The sequence below is a fragment of the Myiozetetes cayanensis genome, unplaced genomic scaffold (genome assembly GCF_022539395.1).
Source record: "Myiozetetes cayanensis isolate MyiCay16 unplaced genomic scaffold, myiCay2020 scf2-11, whole genome shotgun sequence".
Classification (NCBI taxonomy): domain Eukaryota; kingdom Metazoa; phylum Chordata; class Aves; order Passeriformes; family Tyrannidae; genus Myiozetetes; species Myiozetetes cayanensis.
Genome location: NW_026087411.1, coordinates 96,830,537 through 96,854,843, shown reverse-complemented (window position 1 = coordinate 96,854,843; position 24,307 = coordinate 96,830,537). Strand labels below are relative to the sequence as shown.

General features: G+C 37.8%; 1 long non-coding RNA gene across 1 annotated transcript; it reads right to left on the bottom strand.

Annotated features, from left to right (window-relative positions):
• On the bottom strand, window positions 1–24,307 carry LOC126640116 (uncharacterized). Its single transcript, XR_007628947.1, has 3 exons — window positions 24,231–24,307; window positions 23,268–23,444; window positions 1–103 (listed from the first exon to the last, which is right to left on the bottom strand). It is a non-coding gene; the product is annotated as an uncharacterized LOC126640116 (long non-coding RNA).

Here is a 24,307-nt window from a genome sequence, read left to right as displayed (position 1 = left end):
CCTTGTTTGGCTCTGCACACTAAGCATGACTTCGGGTGTTGCACCTTGGATCAGGTAGAGTCTTGAGGAGAGAAGATGCTCCTTCCCTGAGAGTACCTGAGCACTGGAAGGGCAGAAACAGTTAGAGAGTTTGAGAGGCCAGGATATTCACAGAAGCATAGATAAACCCACAGAGAGTTTCAGAAGCGATAGCTAAATCAGATGAAGCTCCACATGAAAATGTTGAAAGTCCATTAAGGCAAATGCCATCACTAGTGGTAATCATTAACAATTGAACCAATTAGCCACTGCTCAGCAAAAATGTCAGCAGATTCTGAAGCCTATCATTTAGGCAAGTGTAGATGTTTTGGGCTTGATACAGAAACTGGACTTTCATTACAAGTAGGGTCAGCCTCAATTGTTGTAAAAGCCTCCTCTGTATTTGAAGAACATGGGTTAATGTAGTCTCCACTGAAGTAATTTCTACCCTATCTTGTCTAGGGCCAGAATTTCATTCTAGAAGTCTATAATTTGCTGCTTCTGCACTTGATATCTGCTGCTTAAAATGTCTTTACCCTTTAAGGGAAAAAGCAATTTCTGCACAGGTGTTCACAGAATGAAATCATGATGGAAAACATTAGCTTTCATAGCAGGTAAAATAATCTATCAATAATAGAAATTAACCTGTTCTTTGTACTGCCATCTTAACATACTAATGTCTCTAGAGCCACTGCTTTATTCCACTGAAATATTACTCTCTTATTTCACCACCAAATTTTCTTTTTTTAAAAATGCTAAATTTCTCTGGCAGGTGACTTTAAACGTATATTTAATTTCTGTCCACATTCCTTAAGATACTATAAGACCCTTTCTTTAATGAGCATACAGACCTTTTCAGGGTATATGACTGGGGAATTCTTAAAACATCATCATAAAATTGAGTTACATAGCCCATAAGGTTTCTGTAAAAACAAAACACATTATACTCCTGGTCTGGATTGAATGTGACACTAATTGCAGACACTATTGCTTCTGGCCCATTGCCTCAGGGTGCTATTGTTTTAAAAGTGATCTCAAAAGACAATGGTGTCTTCAGACTAGGGAAACTGGGATTTGAGTTCCTGGAAGAAGAGTGACTATACTTTGGCTTTTTTATTCTAAAGAGGAACAGAATATGTCTCTAAGTAATCCTAAAAGCAGACCACAGTTAACAGTGTCTCAACAACCTCAAAAGAAGTTAAAAAAATAGTCAAAAAAAGTCAGAAATTCTAAGAGTTATCACAAAAAAAGTAAAACTGTCAATGATAGATTTGTCATAGAAATTTGAAACTAGATTTTAGCATAAAACTGACAGTTTTATATTAAAAATAACCCTCTGTCATCTTTTCTAACTTCATAATAATCCTTTTGACTTATACTGAGATTTACAGTTGAGGCTTCCAAATTTCTCCACAGATATCACTCATTGTTTTTATGACTCTGTTATATGATGTTGTACATCCGTGTTTGTATGTACGTGCACATACATAGACATATATATGTACAGTCATATGCATAGGTGTAAAAACACATAGAGAGTTTTCAGACACTCTGGGCCTATAAGCCACTGTTAACTCCTCAGAATTATCAGGCACCTCTATTTTATATTTTTAATCAAACCAATCTTACCTTACTGCACAATAAGGTATCACAGACACAATAAGATATCACGGACACATTGCAGAGTGCCAACCCCTGCCCTTACCAAACAGGAGAGTGCTTCAGTCTGGGTTTAACAGTACTGCAATATTTCTGAGTCAGAATGAGGAATTTACTTACAGGACAATTCAGAAAGCTGGTGCCATTTAGTGACTTGACCAATAGACTAAATTTAGGAGATGTGTCGTCTATTCTGTGCTAGAGTTTGGACAAATCACTTCCTTGTCTTTTATCTGATAACAATTTTGATCCCTCTTGCAAAGTGTTTTGAAATCTATTAAACACTGAATAAGCATAATTTAGAGATAAATTGGGACACAGATGTTTTTAAAGACAGAGAGGCTATATTGCATAACAGAGAAAATATCTATGACTCCTTTTTTTCCCTCCAAGTCTTCCTTTTTAAATCTCTGTGGTTTCTCCTCAAAAGCTCATAAAAAAGGATTCTAAATTTGCCAGATCAAATTTTATGAGCTGCAAACATTTAAAATTAAGTAGATTAAATATGTTTTAAAAAGGGTTTTTAGCACTAGCATTCAAGATGATTTGCTGAACTTTCCCCCTGTAATGTTGACTGTAGCTGAATTAAAATCCTTGTGAAATAGAAACGCATAAATAACTTGGGAGAATAAGCCTCGTAATTATGAAAAATATCCCATATTTTCAAAAAAATTTGTTGTGATAAAATACTTTGAAAAAGAAATATTTCAAAAAAACATTGTAAAATCATTGCATGTCAATAGCATGTCTTCCTCCTTCTCCCAGGCCAGAAATATTTAAAAGAGAATGACATTCAGTTCTCAAAAGTTTACCCAAGCACATTTTTACAACAATTTATTTCAAGACCTTTCAACTAAAAACAATGAACAAAAACATTTCAAGCAGCTCAGTATAAATATGTGGTTCTTTGCTGGCCATTGTGGACTTTTTTATACTTCACTCTTCCAGGACATTATAGATACTCTTATTAAAAAATGAAAGGGTCAATAAACAGGCAGTAATTATAATGCCAGACTGAATGGCCATATTGCTATTAGACAAAAAATGTAGTTCTTATTTTGCTCTCTATGACATTATTTGTACTTACAAGCAATCCTAAATTTAAGCTTGAAATTTCAAACAAGGAATGATAAGTTGAATTACACAAGCAGCAACTATAGCAAATTTGACCTAATAACAATTGTTCATCAAGGAAAACTTTCGGAAGAAAGTTCAAAGGTGAGAAATGCACTATGACTGGCAATCACTGAGATCTGGACACCTATTTTCATCCCTTTCTTAAAAAATTCTCCCCTAAGCAAAAATAAACAAAAGGCAGGATAAAAGCACAAGGAGAAAGGTTAGTCAATGGAAAAGAGCTGTACTGGATGAGAGCAAAGGTCCATCTGACCAGTTTTTGACCGGGACTGCTAAAGAAGGATTCCATTGTAAGACAGTAAGTATAATTCTACTAGCAATTTTCCCCCCTTTCCAAGAATAAGTCACTTAGGAATGCTAAAGGCTATATATACTGTTCTCTGATTAACAACCTATGCAGCCTTCATCCAAATGGATCTGATTTCTCTGTGATATTTTCACCACACAAGAGTCACTAAGTTATAAAAATCAGTTCCAGAGAATAGATATGCCCTCAGTAAAAAGATATTATCTTCTGTTAATTCTACAAGCTTTGGCTGGTATTTTTATTGTCTACTCCTAGTCACTGTGATGAGAATTAGACAGTAATTATTTCATGAGTTGTATGGACCAGGTGAACAAGAACTTACAGACCGTCCCCATATCTCTCCCTAGGAATCTCTTTTTGAAGACATGGAGTCCTAAGCTGTATAAGGAGCCTAGGCTGCATTCCTGAGGAGTGTGCCATCACACTATGAAATGCAGGGGAAAAACATCATCATGTTCTGTGGAAGGTTACGTGTCATCCTCAGTTATGTGCTACTTGTCTTTTCCTGCTTGGGATCCTAAAGCAATGCTCAGTGAATATGTACATAATTTTTCACCCTTGTTTAAGAAAGCCTTTGAGAGTCATTTTCATATAAAAGAAAGCACAGTTTTGTGCCTCTTCTCTCTTGTGACCTCATTTTCCCTGTACTTTTGGCAATATGTGAAAACTGTAATAATCATAATAAATCTGCTCTCCTCAAAAGGCTCCCAGACTGCATTTTCAGCCTGATCTCAATATTTGACTGCTTCCGGTTGACACCTCGATGGTCTCTTTTCTAAAGTATAACCTTTTTGTGTTGCTTTTCCTTCCACCTTGCAAAGGCTTTTAATACTTAGAATGTAAACTTCCATGGACACAGTTAGAAACAGTGCTTTCTGTAAACTGCTTGTGATATGAGAAAAATCAGGGTCACCGTGTGTTTTTTTTTTTCATTACTGTTGTGGCCTATCACCATTCCCACAGAGTTTTGTTAAACAAATTCATTAACTCTTCAAATTTCACTTTATTCCAAAGCCTTTAAAATTAAAGAAAGCATATAAGTTAGAGTTTGGGTGATTTGTCTGGAATTCTCATATAGTGGTGTAGTCCCAGTGATCCTGCATTTTCCACTGACAGAGATAGGATAGGAGAAAACTATTCAATCTTTTCCTTTTTTTTTTTTTTTTTTACATGAGTATTTTTCTCCCAAGTATAAATGTACAGCTAGTCTGCTCCCGAGCTGTGTACACATCTATCTGTGTGGAGTTACACATTTGAATCAGAAATTAACCTCTTTCTGCAAAGGTTGCTGGCTGGAGCTATTTGAATTTGATCCTCCAGGGGAACAATATTAAAAGTTTAGGTGAATCCACATTAACATTAATTTTCATTCAATTTTGCTGAGACATACACTGGTAATTAACATTTGTTTGCCAACTCTGGCACCTATCACAGGAGTATGGAAACAAAATAAAAAAAAAATCATTTCTGCAGTATAACATCAGTATGGAAGGGGTATTTTTTGTCTACACCTCTTTCTTTTTACTATAAGGCTATAGGATTTAAGTTTCTTTTTAATAATTTCTCAAATATCTCAAAGCCAGGTGGGATAAAGCTCTTAAAAATATTACAAAATCTTATAGTTTGTATGTAAATAACATTTAATCATGCCTGTGAAACAAAAAGATCTTTAAAGTAGTATTAATATTGTTGGAAAAAAAACATGTAAATATAAACCAAGAATAGATTCTTGCATATTATGGCATTATGTCATTGTGTTTGGCATCTTTTAGGTACCAGCCCTCTGGAATTTCAGCCTGACCTTTTAACTTTCAAAGAATTGTTTTCCTCCAGATGTCATGAGAGACATCATAAGTGTGGTCTTACATCTTCTCTGGGGAAGTGGGAAGAAGCTATGGCACAGTTTGCTGAAAATGTCCAGTGTGTGGGGGACTCTGATATAAACTGAAGATAGAAAACATTCTTTCCTAGATGGTTCTATTTAAATATATAGGGAAAGTAATTTTCCCCCATATTCCTATGTTAATTATTGTCAAATTAAACATAGACTTTAAGAAATAATCAAAGTTTTATGGTTGGGCTCAATGGTTCTTTTCAACTGTAACAATTCTATGAGTAGATGATTTCATGTGGCAGAGCTACTTTAAGCTGTGTGTGGAAAATACTTTCTCATTCTTCCGTAAGTTTGATCCTTAGCTGCAGGAAAGAGACAAAAAAGTGTATCTAGTTTTCACAAATATTTTATCTAAGAGCCAAATGAATGAACAAAAAGCTCAGAGCAACTGAAGCATTTTCTCTCCATTTCAGTCTTCAAATTTTACACTCTAAAATAATGATAGATTTACTTCTAGACATGATATGTCTCTTCAAAATAGAAAATGCATTTTTCTAAAACATAAGAAAATGAAGCATTTAAACCAGTGTTTCACCTCTATCCAAAAAAAAAAAAAATCCAACTTATCTGATATAATAAGAAAATCTAAAAGCAATGTTGCAGATAGAGTGAAACTGTAGTTTTGACATTTAAAAGGCAAAGGGATCTTTAGTGTCTTATTTGGATGCTACTTTTTAAGTAAAGGATCAGGAAAAAACTTGAAAGCCCCTAAATGAGTTGCTCAGTTAGAGAGAGAAAAGCAGGAACCAGGATCAAGAGAAAATATCTGGAATAATGGTTCATATATCTCTAAGGTGCATCTGAAAAATAAATTAGGGCAATTGGACTGCCATGCGACTTTGAACAGTGGGCTTCTATGGATAGGGGTTTTAGGGAAATATTACAAATAAGTTTCTTCTTGATGAGAAGGAATGCAAGCATTGTGACTATCTGGAAAAGTTTGACTTGCTAGTGGCCCACAGGCTTAGTATAGACCCTTATATTGGTCCACTTTAACAAAAGAGTTTTTACCTATCTGTCTGTCTTTATCTTTATCTGTATATATATAAATAGATATATTTATGTTAATCCACTGTTACTTTACTAAACATGACACAAGAACATAAACTGTGACCAAACACAGGCTGCACAAAACTGATGCAATGCAAATAGCAATACAATAACATGAACCATTGATTTTTCATAATTATCAAAGTGATGTTAGCTAACCTAGAGAGCACACAAGAAATTGCAAACAAGGAAGGACACGAGAGAGAAACATTACTCACAGAGTAACGGAAGGCCAAAGCCCAACTGGAGTTAAAACTGCCTAGTGACATGAGGAGTAACAAGAAGTAATTCTGTCAGCTTGCTCATAGAAAAATGTTCAGAGCAAAAAGTTCAGAGGAAATGCAGCACTGTTGATGAAAGGGAGAAGACAGCCCAGTGATGGATGACATGGATAAAACTAAAGTATTTGATGCCTTCTCCACCTCCCTACCTCAGTCCCTCTAGGAAAAGCCTGAGACCAGATCACTGCACAAGCCAGTCATGCTTGGGAAGGAGAAGACCAGTCAAGAGTGGAATTGTCACAGGTTAGGGGCTACTTGAAGGATCCTGATGTGCTAAAATCCCTGGGCCTCAGTGAGATTCATCTAAAAGTGTTGAAGCACACAGCTGGAGTGATTGTAAAACTGCTACTTACCTGTGGTCAAGGAAATTGAAGCAATCTGGAAAAGTCCCTTACAAATGAAAAAATGAAAAGAATATGCCCAGTGTCCAGCCATATAAATGTCAGAAGAACCATTTGGGAGTTACAGGCTGGTCAGATTCATCTCAGTCCTTGGAAGCAGATTCTTAGATGATATTTCTAAAAAATTGTGCTGGGTCTAGATAGACATGTTTTTTAAGAGTAACTAGTGTGGGGCTGTGTTTTGGATTTGTGACCAAATCAGTGCTGATATTACAGGGATGTTTTTGTTACTGCTGAGCAGTGCTTGCACAGCACCAAGGTATTTTCTGCTACTCACCCCACCCCACCAATGAGGAGGCTGGGGGTGCACAAGAAGTTGTGAGGGGACACAGCCAGGACACCTGACCCCAACTGATCCAAGGGATATCCCACATATGGCATTATGCTCAACATATAAAGATGGAGGAGAGGACACCAGGGGGGCCAATACTCAGGAACTGACTTGGCATCGGTCAGTTGATGGTGGGAAATGGTTTTCATTTGTATGACTTGTCTTTCTTGGGTTTTATTTTCTCTCTCTGTCTTATCTTTTTTGTTTTCCTTACTATTATTGTTGTTGTTGTTTTATTATTAAACTGTCTTTATCTCAACCCACAGGTTTTCTCACTTTTACTCTTCTTATTCTCTCCATCCTCCTGCAGGGGGGGGAGTGATGACTCTGTGGATCTTAGTTGCTGGCTGGGGTTAAACCATGACAACACTGAAGAACAAGTTAGTAACAAAGGTTAACCAAGGACTGATCATGCTTGTTAACTCAATTGTCTTCAGTGAAAAAGTGCCTAGTGATGTGAATGAAGTGACAACAGTGGATGTTAATACACCTTAACTTTGCTGGGGCTCTTAGCAGCATGTAAATTGAAGAGGGATGTGCTATATGAATGTACATCTAGGTAGGCTTAATACTGGCTGGACTTCTGTGCTCAGAGGGTGGTAATCAGTCATATGATGTCCAGTGGAAGCTGGTAATGAGCACTAGACCCAGTGGGGTGACAATGGCTCCACGACTATTTGATATCTTTGTCAACAACCTCAATGATGAGACAAGAATTCTCAGTAAATCTGTGGAAGATATTAAATCAAAGTAAATGTTTCACACAGTAAATATTAAAGCTTCAATTCAGAGAGATCATAAGATGCTGGAGAACTGGACCAAAAGAAAGGCCATGCAGCTCACATTTGAGAAGTTTTAAGTTCTGTTGCCAGGACAGAATAATTCAATACAGCTGTGAGCTGACCAAAAGGCCATGGAGGTGCAGCAAACAACTGGCTGAATCTAAGGCCCCAGTGTGTTCTCATTACAGATGAGGCAAATTGCATACTGGGTTAAGTTAGGAGAATTTTTGCAACTATATCAAAGGAACTTATTATTCTCTTCTACTGTGTGAGGCTACACCTCAACCATTGTGTCCAGCTTTTGGTCCCCCTATTCAAGGCTAATGTGGAGAAACTGGAGAGTTCCTGTCAGAAAGAACCTCTCCTGTGAAGACAGGATGAGATAGATGGGGTTGTTCAATCTGGAGAAGAGAAGGCTTTGGGGAGATCTCACTGTGACCTCCCAGTACCTCAAGAGGGCTTATAAGAAAGGAGGGAGAGTGACTTTTTATATGGGCAGATAGTGACAGGACAAAGGGGAATGGCTTTAAACTGAAAGAGAGAAGGTTTAAATTAGATACTAGGAAGAAATTCTTTACTCAGAGAGTAGTGACACACTGGAACATGTTGCCCACAGAACTTGTGGGTGCCCCATCCTTGTCAGTGTTCAAGGCCGGGTTGGAAGGGGCCCTGAGCAACCTTATCTAGTGGGTGGCATCCCTGCCAATGGCCGGGGGCTTGGAACTAGATGATCTTTAAGGTTCCTTCCAAACCAAGCCTTTCTATGATTCATTCTGTACCTGGACTTCCTGACAGAAAATGGCCACAAACTGCAGCTTGGGAGGTTCAAGCAGGGCATTATGAATATATTTTTCAGCACTGGAACGCTGAAAAATGGTAGTTCAGCACAGCACTAAGATTACACAGAGGAGTTGTGGAGTTTCCACTCGTGGGTTTTCAGGACACGATAAAGTCAATCTGATTTAGTGTTAGCAATACTCCTGCTTTGAGTAGGGGGTTGGATGAAATAATCCAAAGATCCTTCCAATGATTCCCTTGTTCTGATTCTAATTGCCTGCTTCTTAATGCACTGGAGTTTTATACTGTTTCCATGTTCTTAAGAATTAAGAAAATATACTTTTACTTGTATCTATGCAGGCAGTGTTCTTGTCTGGGATGGTCTACATTTATTTTGAAGAAACGGGAAAAAATGATGAAGAAGTTAGAGCTGATTTGCTATTTATCTGAGTAAGGTGGTGTCTATTACTTCTAGTAAGAATGTGACACAAGAATTTGGGGGTTTGTTTCTTTGCTTCCTTCAGTTCAGGGATCAGGATCACCTTGGCACAATTATCTAGTAACTAAAAGAGCTATGGATGTTCTCATCAGTAAGATCTCAGTAAATAGAAGCTGTCAAACAGCAGATTGCAGAGAAGTGCTCCATATTACCCGCTAGTACAAGAACACTTCTAGTTATAAATATCCATAAGCTTTAATGGAGAAGAGAACTGTGCCTGTCAGCAGAAAAAAATACTATCAACCTGTGATGCCCTACACAAATAATGTCAAACCTGGGGCACAATGCAGATTAAGGTGCACTTTAAGCCATCTACTAAATGGAATATTAGCTGGGAACTGGATTTTGCCATCAATGAAACATAATTTAATATATCTGAAGGCCAGTATTGGTTCACCTGTTTCATCTGCAGTTGCAGTGAAGGGAAAAAAAGCCTTTTGACTGTAAGAAAGTACTCCTTTCTATTACTCAGCTCAACAGTGAGTTTTGATCCTGATTGTGTTCCATGGCAGCATCTTGAAAGGAAAATATTTTTAACCTTGAACACAAGAATACTTTTTGCTTCTCTGAGTATAATACCACTGTATCCCAATGAAGGACGAGCAATGCTTTCATAACTTGCTACCTTAAAGTAAAAAAGGGTGTATTTAAGTTGACATGAACATCTGATAGGAAATGTTAATCTAGGCTTATCTACCCAGGTAGATTATCTGAGTTTATGATACTAATTTCTGCTGTTATTTTGTCATTTTACTCTTCGGAAGATATGATTTTGCTTGAACTTGCCACTACCTATGCTAGGTTTACCCTATATTAGCACTGTAAAAATTAGGCTAACAAGGTCTACTCAGCTTTTACAACACCTTGAGAATTATAGAAACCAAAAATGAAAAGTATTTTAACTGTGTAGGAAAGATAAAAGGGAGTGTGAAGGATCTTTGAAAATCTTTAAAAATTTCCATGACTGTTCCCGATAGAGAGTTTGTTTGGTTGCAAGCACTTTGACTCTTGGCCTGTTGTTCACCCTTAATTCAGACATCCAAGGACTCCCCAGAGTTTGGGGCCTATGGACAAGAACAAAACAATAAACTGAAGTGGACACGACTTAGAGGAGACAAGGACAAAGTTAAGAAACTGCAGAGAAAATTGCCAATAATGACAGTAGAGTTATGCAGAGTTTGGAAGTCAGGAATGAAGATAATGAGAGGTTAATGAATAGATCATAATAGAGGTTGTCCATAATGTAGATGATTACTAGACCAGCATTTTGGATTAAATTAATAAGGGAAAAGCAAGAAAGGCCAGTGATGAAGCATGCAGCTGAAGCAACTGAAGATCAAGTTTAGACCATTTTTTTCATTAACACCAAAGAAAAACAGCTAATTTTAAAAAAGAGAAATTAAAGCAGTGAAAAGAATTAGAGACAATTTTAGAAAGTAAAATATGTGGGGATAGAAAAAGATAGAATATCTATATTGTATAAACTTACAAAAAAAACAAAGAAAAAAATTAATAGAGAGTTTGGACGAACTGCTAAAGTCAAAGTATCCTTCAAGCAGCCAGTTAGAAGGTTCTATTTTCACTAGGCTCTAATTTTCTAACCAAGTATGTACTACCTCTTGATTGCATTTGAGGGAATTTCATGCTTACACAATTAAACTTGGTTCAATATTTAGGGAACTCTTATGGAAATGCTTCAGATGCCATTCCAGACCTATGCCTATAGATTAGCTTCCCAGTTGTCCCACCAAACTCTTACAGTGATTATATTTTATATAATATATTAAACAATAGAAAATGCAAAATATATATTAAACATTCTATATTTAATGCATATAATATGTAACAGTTTTTAATAGTATATTAAATTATGCACAATTAAATATATTATTTACAAATATATTATAATTTAGGTGATTTTCTGACTTACGTGGTTATTCCACCTGGAGCGAAAGCTCTCTATTCCATTGGAAAAATCTACATACAACTAGGGGAAAAGAAGAAACTATATATATATAAAGCATATACACAAATTATATTTTAATTTTTATATATCCTTGAATATATAATATATCACATAAAAGTATTAAATACATTGAGTTATATTGGTCCTAAATTATTACCACATAGGTGAAGAAAAAGTATGTTGGAAAGTTTTTTTACAGCATATCAGGATGAAAATGTATCAAATTAAGCTTTTGAAATCTTTGTGCAACAGACAAGGTGTGACAATTGAGGTGGTGCCAGTTATGTATACTATACAGCAACATGGTTGTAATAGAAAAGGACATGGACATGAAAAGATCAGGGGGTGCTTGAAAAGTTGTATTGTATTGGCTTTATGTGGTAAGCTTTTGGTAGCAGACTGGGCTACAGGAGTGGCTTCCCCCATGTCCAGCAGAGCCAATGCCAGCTCACTCCAAGAATGGCCTGCCAATGGCCAAGGCTGAGCCCATGAGCAGCAGTGATAGTGCCTCTGGGATAACAAAGGTAAGAAGTGGGAAAAAACCTGCTGCGTAACAGCAGCCAGAGAGAGGAGTGAGAATATGTGAGAGAAACAACCCTGCAGACACCAAGGTCAGTGCAGAGACTCCCCTGCAGCCTGTGGTTCAGACCATGGTGAGGCAGGCTGTCTCCTGCAGTCCATGGAGGTCCACGATGGAGCAAAATCCACCTTCAGCCCATGGAGAACCCCATGCAGGGGCAGGTGGATGCCCAAAAGACAGCCCTGCAGAGAGAGGAGCCCACGCTGGAGCAGTCTGCTCCTGAAGGACTGCATCCTATGGAAGTGTTTGTGAAGAACTGTAGCCCATAGGGAGAATCTCAGGTTGGAGAAGGTCATGAAGGACTGATTCCTGTAGCAAGGACCCCACAGTGCAGCCGGGGAAGAGTGCAAGGAGTAAGGAGCAGCACAGACAACATATAATGAAAAGTCCACAACCCTCATTCCCTATTCCTCTGGGCTGCTTGGGAGAAGGAGGTAGAGAAATGGGGGGTGAAGCTGAGCTACGAAGAAGAGAGGTGTGAGAGGGGAGTGCTTTTAGATTTGGAGTTATTCTTCATTATCCTAATTCACTATTAATTGGCAAGAAACTAAATTAGTATCTCCAAGTCAAGACTGTTTTGCCTGTTACAGCGATCTCCCTGTCCTTATCTCACCCCACAAGACTTTTATCATATTTCTTCTCCCCAGTCCACAGTCCAGTTGAGAGGTCTGGGGGGCATGTGGTGGCTAGACAAGGTCAACTCACCAGATCTACCAAGGGGTTTTCTTATATCTTGTGAGTGAAAAAAGGATGTGACTTTTGGGTCTATGGTAAGGTATCCCTTGAATTGTTTTTCTCCTTTGCATCCCATTGACTATAAAAGAAGACCAATTCAGCTCCAGGCTTTCAATTCTTTTCTCTTACCCCAAAACATCTATCATCTTCCTAGGGCAAAATATCCTGTGCGCAAGGGTAAATAATGGCAGAGACCATTAATGGGACGTTCTCAGAGTTTTACATAAGAATACAGGAATCATCCTGCTAGAACAGGTTATTTAGGTCCACCATTCAGAGTCTGAGGGCTAGCAACAAGCTTCCCACAGGAAGATGTGTGAAGTAAACCATAGGAAAAATGCTTCATTAAATGGCTCATCTCTATTCCTTAAGTTTGTGGTTTGCTTAAGGCCTGAAGTGTGAATTTTGATCTCCCAAATATTCTATTGTTGTTAGTAAATATTCTGATATTATATTTTCCTTCTAGGCATATAAACATCTAACAACCCTCTAAAACTTACTCAACTATAACCTTCAACAGCAGTCTGTGACATTGATGAAAATTAAAGCCCTGTTACAGAGTGAGAGAATGGTTTGTTTTATCAGTAAAAAAAATTGCCCCCTTTTGAATTCATTGAGTATTTCTGTTCTTGTGCTAGAAAACAAAAAGTACAGTCACAAATGGCTTCATGGATATTGGGAGGAATTCCTGACTTAAGAGGTGAACCTTAATAAAAAAAAAAAAAAGTTACAGGCTTTTCTACAGTTATCTCTTTCCCCATTTAACTTCCAGTAACAAAGACAAAAGGAGCACAAATTATATTGTACCTCAACAGAACGATCAGTGACAAATGTCTGTCAGTAAGATTACCATTGCAGATAGATTATGTAAACATACGTTTCAAAACCATTTTTCCTTATGCATTCTGTCTCCTCACAAAGTTGCCAACTGGATAGATTGACTCTGCAAATAAGATGAGCATATTTAATAAAATGAGAGTGAAGGAATGATAACATTTTATTATCTTGTTTTAGAACACTTTCTTCGTTCAAGTTTTCTCTGGAGAAAAGATTAAGCACTGTTAATCAAGGTCTGTCACGGGGTTCCAGTGGTGGTTTTTTACACTGCAAAATAAAAGGCATAAAAGTAGCACAAAAGAAAGGGACATATGGAGTTGCTTGTGGTTTCTTACAGACTTCAAGCAAAGAACAGATTTTTACAGACTTTTAATACAGGGAAACTTAAAATCACACTATTTTGTCCCTTCAGTTGTTCCCGAAAGCAAATAAAAATATTACTGTGTACATGGTGTGACAAGTCCTCCAGCAAGGAGGGGCTTCATACCACAAAAATCCAAAACATGGCAATACTTGGAAGAAATTATAATTTCCTGTTTTCCAATATCTTTAATCCTTCGTAGTACTGTCAGGTTCATAATTAGGTTCATAATAGGACTATTAGGTTCATAATTCCCTTCATTTTGGATTACTGGGGCATGCCTGTTAGTTTGCATATTGCCTATGCAGAGGTGTACCAACACAATGAATAAACCCCACTGCAATGAGACAGTCGTGAATTTGAGTCCAAAGGACTGTTACTAACAGAAATCCAACTTTTCTTTTACCTCAGAGGTTCAGCATATTTATTAATTACCAGGAAATCAATTATATGTTATAGATGTGGAACCTCAAGAGGCTATATTTATAGAAAGACCTTTAGACAAAGCTGATCTTTAGTAGTAGTATAGGTACCTTGGTTAAGTTAATTTTCTAGATTTCCTCGGTCGGCAATGGAAACATCAAAGATGGGACAAGTTGATCATTAGAGGTGTATAAGAAAGGAATTTGAGAAGAGGAATGTACTACCCTCTGGAAGTGTTGATTTGTGTCTATTGAGAAGGAATCTACTCTAGACTACACTACTGGCCAAAATTTTTAAACATTAACAAAAGAAACCTAAGATTTTTTTTTGGTCTGAATCAAACCCTGGTTGGTTAACTGAAGGACTTGTTTGAAGAATGCTAAAAAGAATCCAGAAGTCATTGTGCACTGAGTGGTGGATGCCTTCTAGGAAAAGTGTATTTTATACTTTCCAGTGAAGATTCTTTAATTATGAGTTATTTCAGATCTTTTCCTCCCCCTAAAATGCTGGCTCTCTCACTTTTGGGGAGATCCTGTGTTTTCTTATTCTCCAAATTGCTGTTTCTCCCTGGTATTTTCGTAATATATTTTTCTTATGGCATATTGTAGAACTAAAGAACATGGGGCTTTCTGGCTTGTCTCATCTACTCTTTCTCTTCCAAAACATTTTCTTTGAATCTGATATTTTACTTTGTCTGAACCTACTTTTGTGATTTAGATTTGAGTTAATACAATGCTCTGGATCTTACGTCTCTAAATGGTTTAACTGAAGTGGGAATGCTCACATTTCTTCTGCAAAGTCCACACTTAGACACACAGGCTGCCATCTTTATCACCACTTACTGTATAACTAATTGTCTTGGCTCTTATTGTGCATTTCCTGATTTTCTTCTGGTATAAATTCATTCACTGTAACAGAGGTGCAAGTTCACTGCTGTTAATGGAAGTCTCTCTGACTTACTCTGCTGTTCACAAAATCAGGATCAATAATACGTGAGTCCCTGAAAGTTCTATAGCATGAAGAATTATACTAAACATATGATTTCAGTATGACAGGATTTATTTCATAGTGCTTTAAATTTAGGTGATTATTTTTCCTGATTAACCTTAATAAGTTGAAAATTCTTTTCTATTTAGACTTTTAAGAGTTGTCTTATTATTCCTCCTTCAGTAGCATTCTGTTTCAGTGAAATTTATTAAAAGTAAAAATTAAATAAATCTCCATTAGAACAACAGGAGGTTACCTACAGAATAGCAAGGCTAGGCAGAAAGGAGCTTCTCTATGTTCTGGTACAAGGTGAAGAACCCTCTGTGTTTAACTGACCTGGAAAGAGCTTATGCATTTCCTTTCAATTTCATATGGATGGTTAGGGTTTTTTTTCTTAGGAAAGCCTTCATATTTTTAAGAGAGCAAACAATTTCTATTGATTACAGTGTTATCTAATGGTGAGAAAGAAGCTTGCATCCCTGCTGCTGACTTAACTGAGAAGTCAATCATGACTGCTACAGCTGAACCTGGAAGAAAACTACAAAAACTACAAAGCATTTTACTGACTGAAAAATGGAAACAGGAGGAAAGGGGTTATGTCTTACTCAAGGCCAGGAAGCAACTAGTTGTGAATCTTTATTTAGGAAACGTCCAGTTTACTGATATTTCATTACTTGTACAATCTAGTCAAATTCTAGCTTTCAAATGCAATATGCTGGGTGTCAGTACATGCACTGTTTAAAGATTGGGCCAGCTGTTGTAGAAAAAAAGAGTGCTACCATAAATAAGCAATGTTTTAGTTGTACACAGACTTTCTGTATGATTTACTATCTTTAAGCTTGTCACTTACTAGTCTCTAAACACTAGTCGATGAACTTAATGACTGGCAAAAATGAGATGAAACTCTTAAGAAAAGGAAGGCCAAGCATGAACACAGCTGGAGAAGTTTGAGTCACTGCCAGCTATCTATGTATTTATCAGGTTGCAGCTTTCTCAAGCATGATGCCAGCAATAAGCCAAAGGAAAAACATAAGAGGTCAAAGAACTACTTGAGAGATTAATTTAGTGCACTCATGTCAGTTTTCAGGTTTTAGTGAGTCTTATGTTTAATTGGAATATTTCACAAATACCTGAATGAGATGTAATTCCATCTGAAACACATTAAAGACTGTTACTCTTTGAAGCAGACTTTGAATAATAGAATCACAGGTCTGAAAAGGACTTCAAGAGGACATTTCTTCCATCTTTCAGCTCTAATGCAAACTCAGCTATGCTTATATCAGTCTGACTGGTGTTTCTTCTAAAAATCTCCAGTGATGGAGTCTTACAATCTCCCATGCCATTATCTTCCCAGCTCTCTCTATCCTTAGGACTGGAATTTGCTTCCTAACACCTAACTTTGCTGTAATTTAAGTCCATTACATCTCAGCCTCATCTACTGATGATACAGAGAACAAATTGCTCCTTTCCACTTTGTGCTAGCTTTTCATGTATTTGAAGCCTATTGTCACACCTCACCTTTAATTATATACTGAGAACCTTTTGGCTTCAAGAGAAGCATAACTTACCAGCTGTAAAGGCAGGGAGTTTATATAACAGAAGCCACATAGTGATCGAGAAAACAAGAGTCTTGGTTAAATGGCTACCCTAAATGATTAATCTGTTCTTGAAAGTCTGGGATCATGAACACTTGCGTGTACTTCCCTTCTTCCTGCAATATTACCTAATCTGAATTCTTTAGACAATTTTTCTTTATTTATAAGGCCTACCATTTTGGAAAGAGGCTGTGTTAATTTGAAATATTCCTCTGTTAAGCAATATTTGTCACCATACCTAAATATACACAACTATGTGTAAACCAGACTAATCCACTCACAGAACCTAAATGAAAATGAAACAAGAGTACATATTCATTTTCCCATTTATATCCTACCTTACACTGGTATCCTCTACATTAATTTCTCAATTAATTTCACTGCAAATCTGTTAAATATCTGAGTCTCCTCTGGCTAAATCAGGAGATTATGATAGTTAGTCTAAGGTTTAGGCCTGTAATCCTCTTCTTACTGGCTGTATGACCTTCTTGCAGACTGGCACATTAAGCTGGCACATTTCAGTATCTCATGCATTCAATTTCATAATAAAGTAGAAAGAGTTTATCCCTGCCCTTTTTTGAAAGTATTTTGAAGCCACTAAAGCACTACTTGGTGTGGGTTTCTCCTTCTTTATCACATATTTTACTGCTTGACAAAAATGCTGTGGGCAAAGTATTTAGGACACTGTTTTGCCCTTGGATATCAAGTTTTCTACCAACTCTGCCATACTCCAACCCTCCCACTTCCCCGTGCTAACAGTACTGACTAACCTGCCTTTGAACAGTATTGAAAGGATCTTGTTGCTTGGACTTGCAAGATCAAGTGGACTTGGTGGTATAGGTACCTTGTGCAGAGCCTGTTCCACACCCTCCAGTATTATGAAATATTTAAACAGCATGCCAGGTGTCATACAATTACTTCAAAAAAGATGATGGTAGTACTATATTACCTTATATTTAATAGTTTTGCAACTACAGACATTATTCTAACAGAATTTACTAGCAAATATACATTGAAAAATTGCTTAGAATTTTTTAAAATATTTTTTTCATGAATCATTCAGAAGAAAAGGGGTTTTTAATAAATTTTGAAGAAGTCTCTGCTGATTGCTGACATTCTGTTTTACTTGTTTTATATGCCACTGACTGTTTTCTGATAGGGATATTTAGGGATACTAGATATTACAAATATGCAATATTTTCAGTCTAATTCAAGACTGCAGTAGTACTTTAACTTATGCATTCATGTAGTTTTAGCCTCCCATGTAAAAGTGGTTTTATTGTGATCCTTGTGTGATGTCCCATTTATAAAGTCAGATTTTAGCTTTATTCTTACAGAAATAATGTGGTAGGACCTGTGATCAAAGCAATAAGTAATGACAGGATAGCTCAGGCGACTGGAGTGGTGGGATAGATTGATCCAAGATCTTCAGAAAGACAGGCAGAGAAAGCAATGAGTATTATTGTCTATGTGAAGGAGTAGCTCAAGTACATGGAGATGGATGAGAGTTTGTGGGTCTTAAGAGAGGCCAGTGAAGGTGTCCTTGTGGAGAAACTGTGTTACTGACCACCTGATGTGGCCAGAGGAATTGGATAAAGTCTTCTTGAAACACTCAGTGAAGTCTTCTGATCCTATGATGCTGGTTCTTACAGGAATTTTAACATCTGTTGGAAGGGCACTGTAGTAAGAAGCAAGCTATCCAGGAGGCTTCGGGATTGTCTTGGGGGTACATTTATGATACAGACACTGGAGGGGCCAGCCAGTGAACCTGCCATTCACTAGCTAAGTGATAACTGTTTGGGAATGTGATAATCAATAGAAACCTTGGCTGTAGTGACCCCAAAATGATAGAGTTCAAGATCCTGAGGAGGTAGAGGAAGGCAAGCTCTGCAGTACCGAGCCTGCACTTCAGGAGGGCAGACTTCAGCTTATCTGGGAAGTTGAAAGGTGGAATTCCATGAGAGGCAGCTCTGGCAGGCAAATGAGTTCAGAGAATCTAGCAGGTCTGTGAGGACATTTTCCTTCAAGTACATGAATGATTCATCCTGGTGCTCAGGAAGTCAAGTACACTTAACAATATACTAACTCAAGGCAGAGATCCACCATAGAAGGCAGCATAAGGGAGATGGAAGCAAGGACAGGCTACAGTGGAGGAACTTCTGAAACACTGCACTAGTATGTAGTGATGCTGTTAAGGAAACCAAAACTCAGATGGTATTGAGGCTTGCCAGGGACATCAAGGCAACAAGAGGAGCTTTTCCAATATTAATAAACAGCTGAACAAGGAAAATGTGTAATGGTTTCTGAATGAAAAGGATGATTCAGCAATAGTGGACTCTGGTAAGGCTGAAGTGCTCAATGCTTTGTTCTTTGAGGCCTCTGAGCATAATGAGAGAGAAGAGAGGAACTACCAGCAGTGGATAAGGATCAAGTCAGGAATTACTTAAGAGAACTCAACTTGTAAATGCTCATAGACCCAACAAGCTGCATCAAATCTTTATAAAGTTTTAAAAGGACAACCCGGAGGATTACAAGCTGCTCAGTCTTACTTCAACCCCTGTCAAAAAAAAAGGAGTAAATCCTCTAGTTTACACTAAATCCTTCCCGAGGTCCCTTCCAACCTGAAGTATCCTATGACCTTATTAAAAAAACTAAAATTCTTTTATTTCTGAAACAAGAGGAAATATACTCTTTTATTTCAGGTAAAACTGTTTCATTGGTGCTATTTTCCAAAACTCCATAATGCCCTGATATTTCCAACTATTCTGACACATTGGAATCATCTAGGTTTTGAACTTCCCATCCTTGATGATGGAGTTTTCAACCATTATCTGCGACTATTTCTAAAAGAAACACTTTTTAACTTCTGCATTTGCAGGTTACAGATTTCATGGAACTACAACAGAAATGTTGTCTTAACTACATAAAGAACGTGAAGAAAGTCATGCTACTTTTAGCAGTTTCATGAACACTGGTTGAAGCTTTATTTATGAGCATTTTAGATTGTATGCTGAATTGATATGTTACTACAGTGTTTTCCACAATGCTATTTAATACTATTTGCCCTCAAGAACATATGACAATAACTATGACATAGTTCGTCTTTTGGCCATCATCTAACACATTTTTTAATACATCTACATCAGTCATTACCAAGAGTATGTTTCCTGAATGGAATCAGCTAAATCCTTTCTGGGCTTCCAGTCTTAATAGTTTAGCTTGATGGGCTGATAGCTTCTATTAAACAACTTCATTTCTTTTATAAATCCTATTTGCAAATATTGTTCTATTGCTAGCATTGCTTGCTACATGTGACATGAATCAGAAGGGATTTTATTCTTTTGTGGAATTTCTAGAACTATATGCATTCCCAGTGTTTCTATTGTTCCTGTAAAATGCAGGTCACATACTCTGTTTGAGACTAAACCTGGCTAAATATTTCCGTAGGGTTGTTGGCATCACCAATGTTCTTACATCTCTATCCATTTAAACAGAATACTTGAATCCCCTACTTTAATCCCAGCTCTTTATGGTATGAGGCTTAAGGTTGTGGGGTGGTTTGTTTATTTCTTTCCCCTTTTAAACACCAGATTTATCTCTGATATGGAAAGAAGAAACTTGTCTAGTTTCAATCAACAACATAAACTGCATAGGAAGATCTTTATTCTGGCTCTATGAATATACTCTTGTACACCAGCATGAATATTCTCCTAGACAACTGAGCATTAGCTGCCTGATTGTGATTTCTCTGGAGATTAAGCATTTTGTTGTGGTGTGACAAGTCTGTAGAAAAACTCAGTTTATCCCACTGAGATATTTCGGTGCTCTAAGGCACAAAGGGAAGCAAACATTTGTCTCTCATATGGTCTATACTTTTTTTTTAACCTTTCTGACAAATATATGAGACATATGCCATTTGTCTTAGTTTTATTTCTTTCTCATGGCTCAACACTGCACTCATTCAGTGTTCCGTAACTTTTAACTCAGAAGGTCTTGTTGGCTATATATGTCACTAAATAAAATAGGGCTGAGGGCTGCTTTCTGTCCGTAAGGCTAAATGGCACAGAGTGGCTGCAGGCACACTACATAACACTTGGCCTTGAGTGTCGCCTCAAGGGGACCAAGTGTCTGAAACAACGTGAGGGTCACATTGCAGCTTTTTAGCACAGGGTTTTTTCTGGTATGAAACAGAGAATTTGCAGCACGCTGTGGTGCGTGGCAGGAGGAATGTGTCATGGTGCCAAACCTCCTGAGACAGCTTCGGAGAAACCAAGGATGATGTTGGGTACTGGGAATGATTCCTGGCAAATGCTATCCCCATGCCTGGTAATTGTCTGGCAGGGTGCTAGCTTGCACCAGGCAAACTGAGCAGAATGAAGTCAAGCAGTGTGAAAACCAGAGGTCCAGTGCTGAAATTCAAGCTCTGTTTACTTAGCGTTATGGCTATGTAGACTTAATGCAAATGCATGCACAGACATTGTGTCTCTGTATTTGTGCATGCACACTGAAGCCTTTTGTACAGCTTCTGCCCCTCTTTATTGTTTACTGTGTTTGGTACTTCTCAAGTGAGCTGTTGTGTACAATCACCTTTTCTGTACAGATTTCAAAGAGATGCTTGTCCAAATCTTGTCCCAAAAAGATCTCAAAAGTTGTGACATATGCAGGCAGTGTACACCTCAGTGGACCAGAGATAAAGGAAGATAACCCTGTGGATATTGTTTTCTAGATCAAAAATGACATCTAACTGTGATGATGTTCATGTAGACTTAAGAAATGTTGAGGTTTCATTTCATATGTAAACAGTGTGCATAAATTTATCTGTTGGATCAGAGTAACTTGTAGAAAGAACTTCATGTGAATAGTTCAGATACTACAGGCTTAATTAGCAGTGGAGAAAGCTACACCCTACACTAAAAGCAGACCACACAGCTATGAACAGTTTCTGTAGGCTGTTAGGTTTTAAGCTCATTCTGTGGAAGCCTTTCTGTTGACCAGCTCCAAGCTTCTTTAAACAATAGCAAACAATTGTATAATAGCCAGGTAGCAGACTGCATTCCCTGATGTCATTGGGTTTTTGCTAATGTTACTCCAAGCTAGGTACCATAGCATTCCTAGCACACTAGAATGGATACAGTTACTGTTACAGGTTAAACAGCTGTCAGCATATGAACTTAACATGCCACTTGGGCAGGAATCTTTATGTCAGCCCTTCTGCAGCTTTCGTCAACTAAAACTACCGGTGGACTAGCTGTAGAAATTGGAGACAAAAGGCTCTAGTAATCAGGAGGAACAAAAGCAAGCATTCTCCTGATAACACTCGTTATAGTAGATCTCAAGAGCAATGTAATGAGAGTGGTTTTGGGTGGACAACACTTGAGGAAAACCGGAGGTTTGAGTGAATAGTGGAATTAGATTCTGGTGATGTTTCTCCAAAAAGAAGAATAAGCATGTCTTGGACCTCCTGCTGCTGAAAACCAACAGGGAGTGAATACAGTGAACACTCTTCTGGAGCTCATTGACCCTGGGAAGAGAAGTCCTAAGGCAAATCACATACAACATGTTTATATATGCTCTTTATGGGATGAGGGAAAACAGGGTAGAAGAAGGAAACTAGTGCATGTATTTGAGTTAGAAAAACTAGATACAGACCCTTCCCTGCCATAGCCGGCTGTGTGGTGTTTTACTTCTTATAGTGCAACTGCCTCTCTTCCTGATTTTTTTATCCAGGCTTTATATTTTCTGATTTTAGGTTCGTCTGAAGACGGACTCTGTTACTAACATGGAACCTAGACACTGACAGAGGTTAGCCCTTCTAGGAATTTCTAGAAATCAAATAATTCAACTTTGTGTGTTCCCTTTTGGAAAGCAGGGAGGCTAAGAAGTGAAATGCCAGAAGGAAGTCTATTTTAATTTTGTATTCCTGTTGTTAGAGAGGTAGAAGAGAGACAACCCAAGAAAGTGTCCCTTGTCAAATTTGATAGAGATTTTCTCCAAATCTAGGGAACATGTCTAAGCTTTTGGGCTTTTCTGACTCTAATGCTTCCCTCATCGTTAATTATAACACATGCCACTAGTCAGGGAGGTAAGAAGCAGGCAACTGAGAGCTTGAAACAAAGGGAAACAGTGCTGTTACATTCATTTTTTCTCACCTATAATTTTTCCTTTGATTTCATTTAATTTGATAAACCTGGCAAGTTGCTGCCAGGTGGATCTCCTACACAAGTCTGTCTCGATATTTCATTATCCTTTTTATTTCTAGCATCATCATTCAGACATCTCTGTTTTCTCTAGCTAATTAGTCCGCTGTTTACGAGGTGCACATTTCTTAACATATGGTACACAGTTGCATTGCATGTGTGCTGTATTTTCATTTTCTAGTTTGAATCTTATATTTCTGATACAGTATGGCAGAAATATCAGATGCCCATCTTACAGAACAGCACTCACAGCTTCACATTGAAATGTGCCCTAATTATACTTTTGAAATCCTTACATCCCCATGTTTTCAATTAAGACATCACAGCCATTACAGTACTGTGACAACAGATTGTGATTTAAAGATGATAGTATTTGGAGGTCACAATTTAGCAGGAGATAAAAGTCACAGGAATTAAGTGTTTAAAATAATTAAGATTAAAAAAATGTACCTTTCCAATTCAGTGGAGCAAAGTTAAACCCCATATGAAAATCCTCCACATGGCGTGATACTGTCTCTTTGAGACACTGGCATTGCATGCAGCTGTTATAAATCTTCTTCCTGTGTAAGACTGCAGAGGGAGGACCTGACTGGCAACACAAAGGAAGAAGCAGATCTGTTCGCCTGTCTGGGAGAGACAGAGGGAGAGGAGCGGGTGGAGGGGGAGTGAGACGCGCACACACACATGCACAGCTGAATACAGAAAGATTCACTCCTTCTGTACAGCCCACAGACCATCTATGCCTAAATGATTCTGGTCCACCATTTGCATGATATATTAGCCTTTCAAGCTGTCTTGTGGTATTATCTGAGAGACTGTAGCTTTTGCTTTTAGCTAAGCTCATCTGCCATTGGTTTTATCTCCAGCAGGTCTCCATTTCTAGCTAATATTAACGTTATTGCAAGGAAAACAGTATAGTCAGAGCTGTACACATGCTGGAAATACACCAAGATACTGCAAGGGCTGAATTAAACAGCTTCAGTTACATAAAATTAAAATCCTGCGTCGTTAACTCTACTGGCAAAAATGCTTGTTTCTTCTTTTTTTTTTCTTTTTCTTTAAAAAAACCACAACAACAACAAAAAAAAAACAGAAAAAACCACAAACCCTATCAACATTTCAGCTTTACACAATATTTACATTAAACTGGAAAAAAAGAGAATTAATAATTCTGGAATAAGAGTGTTCACATGGGTTGCTACCCTCACATAACCATATCAGCTTCACTGTGCTGGTGTAACTGATAATATGTGCTGTACTAACTCGCTCTCAGGCTCCTTCAGCTGCAGAGAGATGCAGATGTAACCTTAAATTCTCTCTAAAGCAAATCCCTCAGATGCTTTCTACCTCCCTCATCCTCCCTCAAAAAAGCCTTCAACTCCCTCTATAGGATTAGCTTTTCTCTGTACCTACCCCCTCCATGCCGAGTCTCGCCTGAATCGCTGTCAGTCATCTGGTTGCTTCCCAGCTCCTCCAGACATCCCCTCCAG